This window comes from Mixophyes fleayi, chromosome 1 (genome assembly GCF_038048845.1).
Source record: "Mixophyes fleayi isolate aMixFle1 chromosome 1, aMixFle1.hap1, whole genome shotgun sequence".
Lineage (NCBI taxonomy): Eukaryota > Metazoa > Chordata > Amphibia > Anura > Limnodynastidae > Mixophyes > Mixophyes fleayi.
The window spans coordinates 40619519-40633470 of NC_134402.1; positions in this window are offsets into that span (position 1 = coordinate 40619519).

The window sequence follows — 13952 nt, forward strand, 5'->3', positions numbered from 1 at the left end:
AATTCCCGGGAACCATTAGTGGATTGAGGATTTGGTACTGAAAACACATATTTAGGCCTTTAAACCTCCACATTACTTTGTACTTAAAAGTCAGATGGAAATTGAAGGGAGTCAGACTGGACTAGCAGGCTCTCCACCCATGCTGTGAACCAGTCTCTGTCATTGTACTAGACCTCTGGGTACCAGACTTGCAAGGGTCTTCTCAGCTCCTAAAGGAAAGTGGTCTTTGTTTGCCTGCAAGCATCTGCAGACTGCTTTGACATATGATCTCCCTGCTCAGCATGGCCACTTATTAGACTGATTTTCACTTCAAAGTTTGTATTATCAGCCGTCTCTAAAGGCAATTAGGAATGGGCAGCTTAGAGTATCAACTACTTGGTGACACTAAGTGACTCATCTCTATTGCTTCTTTTGTTGTCAGAGACAGTGATTGAGTAGAATGACTGCGGACTACCTGCCCCTTTGACTGGTAAATACTGTAGAGAATATGCTGTGTAATTAACTGACAGTTAATATACTGTAGGTTCTGCTTGCTGTTCATCCCAGCACAATGGGAGGAAGTTACACAAAGGCAACAAAGCTATAGGGGCTTTTGACAAGTTTAACTAGTCCAAGGTAAGCGTATAATTATGCCAATGCAAATAAAAATATGCAGTTTCCAAACGGATTATTACGCATACAAATTGTAAGCTCTTGGAGTTAGCAAAGGTCATTGGCGAAAATGCAGAACATGTGAAAACGCAGAGCCTTTCTGTTGGCGCAGATGCGCCTAATTGACTGCCTGACATATTCACCTGTACACGCCCACTTGGCGGTTTTGGAGACTGGCCAGGGAAAATCAATTTTGCTGGATTGTCAGTAAGACTAAAAAGGCACATAGTGGAAGGAGGGAAAATGTCACTTATAAGTCCACCCCACGTACCAGACACTCCATTCATTTCAGCCTTTCCATTTTTCACCTAACTTACTGCTTGGTTTGGAGACATTTATATCTTAAAATAATCACAAGAGAAGACATTACATTACATGTGTCATTGTTTTGCATGCAAATGTTTTTGTTATATTTTGGGAAATACATCTAGAAACTCCCTTTCCCAGATAAAGTGCAATGTTGTCCTATTGAAAATCTACACCTGGTTTCCACCATTGCCACGGACTTGGGATTATGAAGTACTCTTGCGAGGACATCTAGCCATCAACATTTTGAGTCCCTAAAGATGGACAAAACAAGCCCCGCCCAGTTGTGGCCAAACTCCACCCACACATGGAATATCTATTCAAACCCCACCCACTTTTCCATTAAACCCACCCATTTTGCAGCCCGCTAATTTGGATATCCCACAAAAATCAGGACAGTTATGGGATACTCTGTTGCCACCTCACTAAACTGGAAATGGCACGAAAATGTGGCCTCTTTAGCCATATCATATCATTGTACATCATTGGCAGAGGTGTGCATTGCCCGCTCGCCAGAGCGTGACATATATCCCAGCAGTCCTGACTTACAGGACAACGGGACAGTGATCTCATAATGCCTCTTAGTTGTATCATGCCTCATAGTACAGGCCTAGTTAATACTATGCTATTGCCCACAATTCATAACATACCACATAGTAGAATCCCCAGTTCATATTATACCACAGTAATACCCCAATTCATTTTATGCCACACATAAGTGCCCCAATTCATATTATACCACAGTAATGCCCCCAATTCATTTTATGCCTCACATAAGTGCCCCAATTCATATTATGCTTCACATAATTGACCACAATCACATTATGCCTCACATAATGCCCCCAATTCACATTCTGATACACATAAGTGCAGTGTCGGACTGGGGCATGGAGGGGGTGGTTATCGCTTCAATGATTATGATAACACAGACACAGAGGACACCTACAATAAAAGAACGATTTAAGGAAAAAACGATAGGTACAATGACAGACTTACCTGAAAAACGACTCTGCAGATCTCCGATGCCAGCAGAAGGATGACAGCACCTCCTTCCGACTGTCCAGGTCTCCGGCCAGTGTTTAAACAGTGTCCCTGCGCGGTCTTGACATTGCCGGCAGCACACTCTCCCTGCCTGTCTCTGCCAAACGGACCTGCACATAGTGTGCAGCCATTGGCAGCAAGCAATCGCCCCCCCCCCCCCTTTATCCGCCACTGGCTAAGCGGTCGCATCTTGCGTATGCAAGTTATGGATGATAGAGGAATAATGATCAGAATGATATGCAGTGTGTAATGCATATAGACCAGTTTAAACTAGCTTTTCGGCGGGAAGACATGTATACAGCTGTTGGAGAGATGAACCCCCCACCCTTGGAGGGCATTGTTTGAACCGACCTACGATCTGCATTATACTGGACTTTCCTGAATCCTGAACCTATGGAAAAACACCAAGACATCACTACTGTTTTTTTATGTATCACAAACTGTATATAAACCAGGCTCTGGGTCCACTATACAGTCTACTTGACCACAGACTTCAGGATTGAATGACTGTATGCTGGATCCAGGGCGCTTGCATATGTATTGGCTGTACTTATGTTATTAAATTGTTATATATTGCATCTTGCTATTAAATCACTTTGTGCATTGGAACCACACCAAATCGCAGCAGACAATTTTCATTGATAGAGACTAGAAGAACATAACAGTACTTCCCAAGAAGTATAAATATATAGATATGTATATGTTCCTATTCTTGATAAGCAGCAGATAATTCATAGAACATCAGTATCTGGATTTCACATTTAGAATCACGTCCACAAATGCATACATTTCTGTAAACACCACCCACCCCATCCCTTTTGCAGCACACAACAAGCTGCAACAAAACTCAGCGCCGTTGTTTGCATGAAGATGTACACAATGGGCCTGATTCATTAAGGAAAGTTAAGCAAAAAATTAAGTAAGTTTTCTTACTCAAGTTGTCTGGACAAAATAATGTTGCAATGCAAGGGTGCACTTATTTATTATTTTGCACATAAGGAAAATACTGTCTGTTTTTTCACGTAGCACACAAATACTTGACAGCTTATTCATACACTAAGATGTAAAGTTGATCTAGAACATGTCCTACCCCAAGTATAAATCTGCCATCACTTTTTAAATTTATCCCCCCCACCCCTCCAATGCAACATGGTTTTGCCCAGGTACAAAGTTACTCCTTTTTTATGTTTTGCTCTCCTTAATGACAAGACAACGATGAGACACAAAGTGTATAGCCTTACTTGCTTACTTTTGCTTAACTTTCCTTAATGAATCAGGCCCAATGGGATCAGTAATTACAGGCAACAAAGTAGTTAAGCTGGAAGAAGTTCCACATGGACACCCATAGTGAGCTGGACTTAAGTAACCACGGAACACCAGAGAGAAGCTGATGAGCTGCTTTGCAGTACAGCATGAACACTATAATAGGACGAACAACGACAACCACGGAGGAAAGACATATCAGGCACTTGCGCCTCCTTAAAACCATCATTCCCCAAAGTTCAGCAGGTATAGATAACTGGACACAACAGATGCACTTAGTAGTATAGCACTAGATAACAGCAAGTAGAACTGGACGCAGACAAGGTAGGAATGGATTACAGCAACAACTCAATTAGTATATTATTATTATTATTATTATTATTTATTTATTTATAAGGCACCACAAGATTTCTGCAGCACCATACATAATACAGACAGTGGACAATACTGGGTAAAACATTGCAGAACAATAAACAAATAATACCAGGACTCCGAAAACTCCAGGCATAACTAGCACAGTAGAGTTGGAGGAGAAGAGGAGAATAGGCAGAGAGACAGGAGGGAAGAGGGCCCTGTGAATAAGATCTTACACCCTAAAGGAAGGGCAAACAGACAGCAGACACAATGAGGAGTCAGTGGAGGGAATCTAGCGCAAAAGGAGTGAGTAACGGACAGGGTAGAAGAGAGATGAGGAGATCAAGCATGGAGAGATGGTTAGGTGGATAGCTGGTAGGCTTTGAGGAACAGATGAATTTTAAGTGCCCATTTGAAGGTGCACAGATTAGGGGACAGTTGGATAGAGCATGGGAGGTCGTTCAGGTGAAGGAGGCAGCCCAGGAAAAATCTTGGATCCTGGATGAGAGTGAAGGAGAGGCGATGGTTATTGGCCGATTGCAGAAGCGGGAGGGGGTGTGGAGAGGAGGTTGGAGGTATATGGGGCGATGGAGTGGGAGAGGGTGTTGTAGTTGAGGGTGAGAAGTTTGAAAAGGATTCTGTAGAGAAAGGGGAGCCATTGTAAGGCCAGACCGAGAGGGGTGGCAGAATAAGAGTGGCGTGAGAGGAAGATAAGTCTCGCAGTTGCGTTGAGTATAGGATGAAGGGGAGGGAAAGGTGGGAGCAGGTGAGGCCAGGGAGGAGACAGTTACAGTAAAGGCGGGAAATGATGAATGCATGGATAATGGTTTTGGTGGCATCCTAATATAGGCAGGGACGGATGTAGACAATATTTTGCGAAGTTGGAAGCAACAGGATTGGGCAAGAGATTGAATTTGGGGGAAAAAAGAGAGGAAGGAGTTGAGGGTGATGTCCAGGCAGCGGAGTTGGGGAACAGATGTGATGGTGCTGTTGATAGAGAGATCAAGGTGGGATGAAGATCTAGAAGTAGGGAAGAAAATGAGCTCAGTTTTAGCAATGTTAATTTTGAGAAAACGTGAGGACATCCAAGAGGAAATGGCGAAAAGGCAGTCAGATACATGAGAGAGAGGGAGGGGCATCAATAGAAGAGATGTAGTGATGAATGTCATCGGCATAAAGGTGATACTGGAGACCGAAACATAGAATTTAACGGCAGATAAGAACCGCTTGGCCCATCAAGTCTGCCCATTTTTTTTATTAATCTATGATAACCTCAACCCCTATTTGGTCCTATAATCTTTTTAAGGATATCCTTATGTCTATCCCAAACATGTTTTCATTGCTCTACTGTATTAGCCTCTACCACCTTTGAGGCTATTCCACTTATCCACTACCTTTTTTGTGAAGTAGTTTTTCCTCAAATTTCCTCTGAACCTACTTCCCTCCAGTGTCAGAGCATGCCCCCGTGTTCTAATATTTCTCTTCCTTTTAAGAATGTTTCCCTCTTGTACCTTGGTAAAACCCTTGATATATTTGAAAGTTTCTATCATGTCCCCCCTTTCCCTTCTTTGCTCCAAACCATAAATATTAAGATCTTTTAGTCTTTCTGGGTAAATTTTGTGCTGTAGGCCATGCACCATTTTAGTTGCCCTTCTTTGTACAGACTCTAGTGTATTCATTTCCTTCTGGAGATATGGCCTCTAGAACTGAACACAGTATTCTAGATGAGAACATAGCAATGACTTATATAGTGGCATTATTACTTTCTTTCTGCTACTGATTCCTGTCCCTATGTAAACAAGCATCTGACTTGCTTTCCTGATTGCTTTGTTAGATTGCTTACCTGCCTTTAAATCACCTGAAATAGTGACTTCTAGATCCATTTCCTCCGCAGTAGTTTCCATTATATTGTCATTAATGCTATATTTAGCCTTTGGGTTTTTGAGACCCAAGTGCATAATTTTGCATTTTTTGGCATTAAACTGTAGTTACCACTCTCTTAACCATTCCTCTTGTCTACCTAGATCATCAGTCATTTGCTTTACCCCTCCTGGTGTGTCTACCCTGTTGCATATCTATCTATGTGTCATCCACAAAAAGGCATACTTTCCCTATAATACCATTTGCAATGTCATCAAAAAAAATATTAAAAAGCACTGGTTCAAGTCCAGATCCTTGGGGTATTCCACTGGTAACCTTTCTCTCCTGTGAATGAACTCAATGTACCTTAACTCTCTGTTTTCTATCCTGCAACCAAGATCATATCCATTCAATCATCTTAAAATTCCAAGCTTTCAAGTTTACTTAACAATCTCCGTTGTGGGACAGTGTCAAAAGCCTTACTAAAATCCAGATAGGGCTTTGACACTGACCCAAGTAAGAAGGAAGGAAGTAAGGAGATCACCATGGAGGTAGTGTACAGCGAAAAGAGTAGAGGGCCAAGAACAGATTCCTGAAGGATTCCTAAAGGGGGGAAAAGGGGTGAACCAGAAGTGGATACAGAGAAAGAGCGCTATAAACATATTTAAAACCTTTACAAAAAATGTTTTATTTGTCATCCTGAGACGGGAATAACAGAACAAGCACCACTGTGGGTCTTGCTACATAGGCTTACACATGGAAAGACATAAGAAAACATTAACTTGCAAAAGTCGGTATATCATACCGCCGGGAGGGGTTATGACTCTTTCATGTATAGGAAGACACCCATTTTTTGACCATTGATAAATCAGCTCCACAATGAGAAGGGCTGGGGAAATGTTTGTACTTCTCCATGGAGACAATATGTAAATAAGATTTACTTTCTTTGAAGTACCACTTTGGTGGAAAACATTTATATCAATGGGTTTTACGGCATGTGCTCACACATAATGTCCACCTAGAGACTGGGGGGTAAATGTATCAATGTCCGGATTCTTCAACTCCGACGAGATCGGCGTCTTCAGTGCTTAAATTTAAAGCGGCGCTGCCTTGTAAAGGGAAACTTTAAGCGCTGAAGACGCTGATCTCGCCGGAGTTGAAGAATCCGGACATTGATACATTTACCCCCTGGCTGACCACATTTTCTACTCGGCATTTGAGGTGCTACAGAGACAATAATGGAAAATCATGGAAAAGTTTAGTACTAGTGAATTCAGTATTTTTGAGTCCATTCTTCCCAGACTGGGTTGTTAGAACATGATATGGGCCAGTACTATGACAGAATTTTTCATCTGTAGGAAGTAGGGACATTTAATACTCTATAAGTACAAACAATCTTTCCATGTTTTGTTCTGAAGAGAAATAAGAAGATTGAAACAGGTTGTCTGCAAGATGGCTCTACAGCTCTTGTTGTATCCATACTAAAAATCCAGCAGCTTTGGAAACATGATTGGGCAATAAAAGCAAATTTTCGCCGGTATAAAATTTTGTGATCACTTTCTGCTATAACAAAGCTTTTGCTGAAACAATAAAACCCTTCTTATGTTTTGAGTATATGTTCCCTTTAATGCTGTAAGAGTTTATTGCCTATATACTGCAGCATGAGATGCCGATAGTTTCCCTTTTTTTTCCCCTTCTTTTTCTTCTTCTATGGAAAGTTATTTTCTATAATGTGATCAATGGTTCTAATATACTGCTAGAATGAGTAGGGCGAAGTGTTCATTTTACAAAGAAATGTTAATGAAAGTTTCACCTTTTTAATGATATTTTAATGGGAAAGAAACACAATTGATGTTTTACTATATCTATTTCTTTTGTTATATTGACATTTATTTTCTTCTTGACTGAGACAGGTATTCTGGTGGTAGAATAGATATGAACATTTTGCTGTCAGTTATGACAATGACTTTTAATACATTTGCAGGAACAGCTGATACCTTATTACAATGTGCCCTAGTTATTTATACATGGCTAGGTTGCTAATGTGACTTATTTTATTAATTACTAATAAATGAGAATAGTCATTTTGCTTAACAAATCACATTTGCATAGAATACACCGTCAAAATCAATGACAATAGGTGTTTGTATTAGTACTGTGAATGGAGAATTTAAAATATGATCACTATATGGCTAAGTGGTTAGCACTTCTGTCTCACAGCAATGGGGGCATGAGTTCGATTCCCGACCATAGCCTTATCTGTGTGGAGTTTGTATGTTCACTCCATGTTTGCGTGGGTTTCCTCCGGGTGCTCCGGTTTCCTCCCACACTCCAAAAACATACTAGAAAGTTAATTGGCTGCTATCAAATTGATCCTAATCTCTCTCTCTCTCTGTATGTTAGGGAATTTAGACTGTAATCTCCAATAGGGCAGGGGCTGATGTGAGTGATTTCTCTGTACCGCGCTGCGGAATTAGTGGCGCTATATAAATGTTGATGATGATGATGATAATATTATACCAAATATAACCTCTCAGGAAATTAATCTAGAGCAGACATAGCAAAAGGGTGGAAGAGATTCCAAAATATGGTCAGGGGAAGACTGGTAGTGTTTGGCCCAAGTTGCAGGCAGGGGTAAGTGATACCACAACACCAACTATGCCACCTATAGAATTCCCTACCTGTTTCAATGTTCAATCACACTCTAAATACTCCCACCTCGTTACTAGAGCCTACTCTACTACCACCTGTACTGCTCACACTGGAACACCCTCTCTACTGTGCAAAGTTCCACTAGCTCATCTTGTCTCGGTCCTGCCCCTTTTCCCCCTAGACTGTAAACTCTCACAAGCAGAGCCCTCCCTACCCTCTGTTCTCACATCTGCACCAGTGGCAGAACTACCATTCGTGCAGCAGGGCACATGGAGATAATGGGGCATGTTGCATGGGGAACTAGTGAACTGTGGGTCTCGGTTCCCTCCTCTCCGCTTCACTGTACTGTGGCCCACAGCTCGCTAGTTCCGCCTCTGATCTGCACTTTATTGTCTGCCTTGTATGTCCCTGTATCATGTATGATCTGTTTTCCCCGCAGTCCGGCAATGTGGACTGTCAATCGGCCCCTGTCAGGGTAAGCCGTCTCTTTCAACTCCCTGACCTAATATCTTAACATAAATTCAACCAGTCAAACAATATACTACCTCTAATTTGTCAGGATACCCCTCCTGACCACCATTACCTGTCAAAAACCGCACTCTGCGCACTCGTGACTTGGAAGTTTGCTAAAAGGGGACACACAGGATTCCAGCACTTCAATATCACACTCACCTCTCTCTAAGGTTACAGATCTAACTGGTCTCTCCCCAACACAGGCGCCCGCTTCCACAATTCTCACACATTTAGGTTCTGCCATCATCTATGTATAAGGCCCGTAGAACGCCTATCACTTAATTACCCAATTGCGCAAACCCTGTAGCTAAAAGCGTTAACACTTCCCATACTGATATCTAAAGGATTAACACAGCCAAGCAATATTTTTTTTCTTAACAGGCAGTGAATTAATTTAGAGCAATAAGAACAGCATTTATTACATTTTCAATTTAATATACAAAAAGTACAATGCTTACAGGTTATAAAAATAATTAATAAAAGATGACAGAACATAGAGCAAAACAGATTGAAAAGAAAAAAGTTTTAGAGTATAATCTTACATACGAGTTGTATAATCTGTGCCAAGGGAAATTGACTTGGAAGATGGACAGCTTATCAATGTTGATTGATTTCCAAAAACCTTGACCCTTTGTCCCTTCATATACAGACTTTTTAAGTAAGCTGAAATGGGACGCAGTTCAGTGGGGCAATGTGGATGCTAATGTGGGGGCGGAAATGTCCCCTAGGTGTCCACTATGGTTTGCTCAAAACTATTCCTAAAGTTTTGACCTTTCTTAACTTTTCTCAGATATTTCCCAGAGACATAACTCCCCCTTCAATAAACCGGTCATAACCTCCCGCACATCTAAGTACCAAATATGATGGGATTACAACAATATCAGGGGGTAAATGTATGAATCTCCGGATTCTTCATCTCCGGCGTGTTCAGCCTCTTCAGCGCTTAAATTTAAAGCGGCGCTGCATTGTAAAGGGAAGTTACTGCTGTTCCCTGTATAGTTGGTATCAATCCTTCATAACCCTTGTGCGGTTTCCGCCCCAGAGTACACTGAATTCCCAAAATATGAAGGCATTTTCTCTGATGTTAATGTTTCTATATTTTGTATTGAACTAAACAGTTCCTCTAGCACCTAGCTTTCCCTAATTTACACCTCACATATAGTGGGTTCTTTGTTTTGTACAATGCCTCCTCTAAATAGGAAATACATGACTGTGATCTGCATTTCTTAATTAGCTTCCTGACAGAATGTCTTCTAAACCTAATCACCTCCCACTGGGCTAATTGACCAAAAGTTTTAAAGAAAAAAAACAACAATCATGGTAATTTCTCTTTATAAATTTATGATTTTATTTGGGGCCCTGACATTTAATATTTTATTTAGGCCCTCATCCTGACAGCCCCCAACTCCCATGTTGGTGGTAATGAAAGAAGAGGCTTGGAAAACCCAGTGAGGTGCATGTCTAGCCCACTAGCCCCCTTACACACCAAATGGTTCCCTCTGCCCCCTTTCTTAAGCCCATTAAGGATACACAGCCTCGCCTGATATTCACTACACAATAACACTATACATACATCCTTGTTTGATACCTCTAATGTTACCTATAGTGCACATAAGTCATTTGGTGAGCATTAAACAGAGCTCAACACCCCTCCATGGGCACATATCACTCACCCCTAACTACTTTATGTCCGTCCCACCAAAACTCTATTATCTATCACTGGCCGCAGTGAATACAGAGTGCAGTACAAGGCTGTGTCATGTGATTGCCTGCCAGACTTCATTCATGAATATCAATAAATTGAAGTAAATTACAGTGCTTTAATAACAGCCAATCAGAGTCTAGCAAAGCCCTACTGGCTCCTGGTGTTTATTGAATACAGGCAGCTGTGACTTAGGAGTTACCAAATCACTAAGTGGGCATGCTTGAACACTCTCCAACCCCTCCCAGGACACCGTCCAAGAGTATTGACAGTCGGAGTTGCTCAAGAATTCCAAGGCAGGTAGGTAAAACAAATTATTAAAGTGTAACAATAATAATAATAATAATAATAAAAGTAATAATAATAGTGCAGTTCCAGTAGAGGATGACAGTACAACCAGATGCACCCTCTGACTGAACACCAAATATCTCCCAACTTATCACTGTCAACAGTAGCAATCAGCATTTACCACAGTGTTACAACCAATGTAAATATTCAGTGACACGTGAGCCCTCTGCATCTGTGTAATTTACATGTGCCTAGATTTACATGGCCAGTGTTGTAACCCTACTGAACAATAGGAGCAAAGTCTTTTGGGGGTTTTTGTTTTTAGAAGTAAATTAAATGGAACACTGTGATAAAATGGTGCTGTCGATGTTATTTTTTTTTTGTTTGGCAAACTTAAGCCAAAGCTGGAAGCATTTATTTTGCATGTTTTAAAAATAAAATTGTGAGCATGCCATTGATTTAAAATAAACATAAACATCCCAATTTTGGAGCACGTAACGAGTATGTGTTTTGTTTCCATGCCGAGTTCGGTTTGGATTTACGCTGAAGTATGGAGGAGACACTTTTACTCTTCTGTTCTCTCTATGTTTTGATATCTGTCTTTAGTCAGTCCGTGAAATCGGAGGTTGATAGCTCAGCCCATTTTTGGCAGGAAGGTAGCGACGGTTTATTATTTTGTTGAGCCAGACTGGTTTTGGGGCCGTCGTTTTGTTTTTCTTTTTGCAGCCTGTAAAGCATTCTGAGGCATGCCAGCAATTCTATGGCAAATTTCACAGTTATGGAATCACAAAGATTTTGCAACACAGGGCTGTATTGCATCGACAATACATTGCTGGGACTTGCGCTTCTGTTTTCATTTTAAGCTCATTTAAAAATCATAACTAAACTATAGTGAGCCCCACTGTACAGACCTGGTGGGAAGAGCTTTATTATATTGGCATGTTCACACCTTATAGGCTTTGTTCATTTCATTCTAACCAAAATTAAAAGTTACAGCAGTTTTTTCTGGTAGTCTGTTTCAATTGTCCATTTTCAAGTGAAATAAATTTAATGAGTAAAACTTATAAGGAGTGCCACATATGTATACAGGTCTGCCATTGGGGTGCATTAAGGCCAGATATTTGCTGGGCCCATCTTACAGCGTTTATTATTATTATCCTTTATTTGGTAGGCGCCACAAGAGTTCCGCAGCGCCGTACATTGCACGAACAGTAGACTATACAGAGTGAAACATAACTAAACAGTAAACAAAAATACCAAAACTTCAGAAGTTCCAAGCAGGCTAATGCAGTAAAGACGGAGCAGAAGAACAGGTATGGACACAGGAGACAAGAGGGCCCTGCTCAAATGAGCTTACATCCTAAGGGAGGGTGAACAAAACTCGGGTACAAAGGGAACCAGTTGACATATAAGGGAGAGAAAAGGGCCAGGAGGAGAGAGTGGAGAACAGGGTTAGGTGGAAGGTTGGTAGGCTTTGAGGAACAGGTGGGTTTTGAGTGCCCATTTAAAGGAGCTTAGAGTGTAAGATAGATGGATGGAGCAAGGGAGGTCGTTCCATTGAAGGGGGGCTGCACAGGAGAAGGAGAAGTCCTGGATACTGGAGTGGGAAGAGGTGACCAGAGTTGAGGAGAGGCGACGGTCATTGGCCGAGCGCAGGGAGCGGGCAGGAGTGTGAATGGAAAGGAGGTTAGAGATATAGGGGGTAGTAGACTGGGAGAGTGCCTTGTACGTGGTGGTCAGGAGTTTGAAAAGGATTTTGCAGGGGATGGGGAGCCAGTGTAGGGCAAGGCAGAGAGGGGATGCGGAGGAGGAGCGGCGAGAGAGGAAGATGAGTCTTGCAGGCGCATTGAGAATAGAGCGGAGGGGAGCGAGGTGGGAGGCCGGTAAGGAGGATGTTGCATTAATCGAGGTGGGAGATAATGAGTGCGTGGATGATAGTTTTGGTAGCATCCTGAGAGAGGAAGGGCCCGATGCGGGCAATGTTGCGAAGTTGGAAACGACAGGTTTGGGCAAGGGATTGAATGTGGGAGGCAAAAGAGAGAGAGGAGTCGAAGGTAACGCCCAGGCAGCCGAGTTGGGTGACAGAGGAGATGGTGGTGTTGTTAACAGTGATAGAGAGGTCATGGTGAGAAGGGAGCCTGGGGGGAGGAAAGGCAATGAGTTCAGTTTTAGAGATGTTAATTTTGAGAAAGCGCGAGGACATCCAGGAGGAGATGGTAGAAAGGCAGTCGGATACACGAGAGAGGAGGGTGGAGGAAAGATCGGATGAGGAGATGTAGAGTAGGATGTCGTCAGCATAAATGTGATACTGAAGACCGAAGGAGGAGATGAGAGCACCAAGGGAGGAGGTATAGAGCGAAAAAAATAGTGGGTCAAGAACAGAGCCCTGAGGGACTCCAACAGGGAGAGGGGTGGAGGAAGAGCCAGATGAGGATACAGAGAAGGAGCGGTTAGCGAGGTATGAGGTGAACCAGGGAGGACAGACCCAGAAAGGCCAAGAGAGAGAAGAGTTTGTAGCAGGAGGGGGTGGTCTACGGTTTTGAAGGCTGCAGAGAGGTCAAGAAGAATGAGTAGGGAGAATTTTCCATTGGATTTGGCTAATAGTAGATCATTGGTAACTTTGGCCAGGGCAGTTTTGGTTGAGTGGAGGAGGCGGAAGCCTGATTGAAGAGGGTCGAGGAGGGAATAGTCCGAGAGGTGTCTGGTGAGGCGGATGCAGACAATCCTCTCAAGTAATTTGGAGGCAAAGGGGAGAAGTGAGATAGGGCGATAGTTAGCAGGAGACGTGGGGTCAAGATTAGGATTTTTGAGGAATTTTTTCTGTGTCACAAACAGATAACACTGGCTTACAAGATAAACTGGGGTAGAAGGTCTTCCCTGCTCTTCCCTGGGCCTAGCAGGGCTATATTTATGCCAACAAAATTATTCCTGGCCCCAAACTCTGATTGATTGTAGAAATCTAATAACGGGGTGTGCACAGGAGCATGCAACCACCTTACTTAAAGGGTGCATCTAGGTCTATCTTGCTCAGGAGCGGACCTAGAGTTTTTTCAGGGGGTGGGGCGACTTAACATAGTCGTGCCCCTCATTCACACAGATTGGTTAGCCCTGTTGGCCCCTGCCCCCTTATTCTCTTTGATCAGACTTCTTGGCCATATTGAAAGGTATGGAGAGTGCTGCTAGGGGGGACTATTGCCACAATCACCCCCCTTCCCCCCCTGGAGCAGCCACTGATCTTTCTCTATGATTTTTTTGTATTTTCAGATGGAAACAAATAGTCAGCTATCTGTTATATGTTGCTGATTGCTTCCGCTTGGTATTC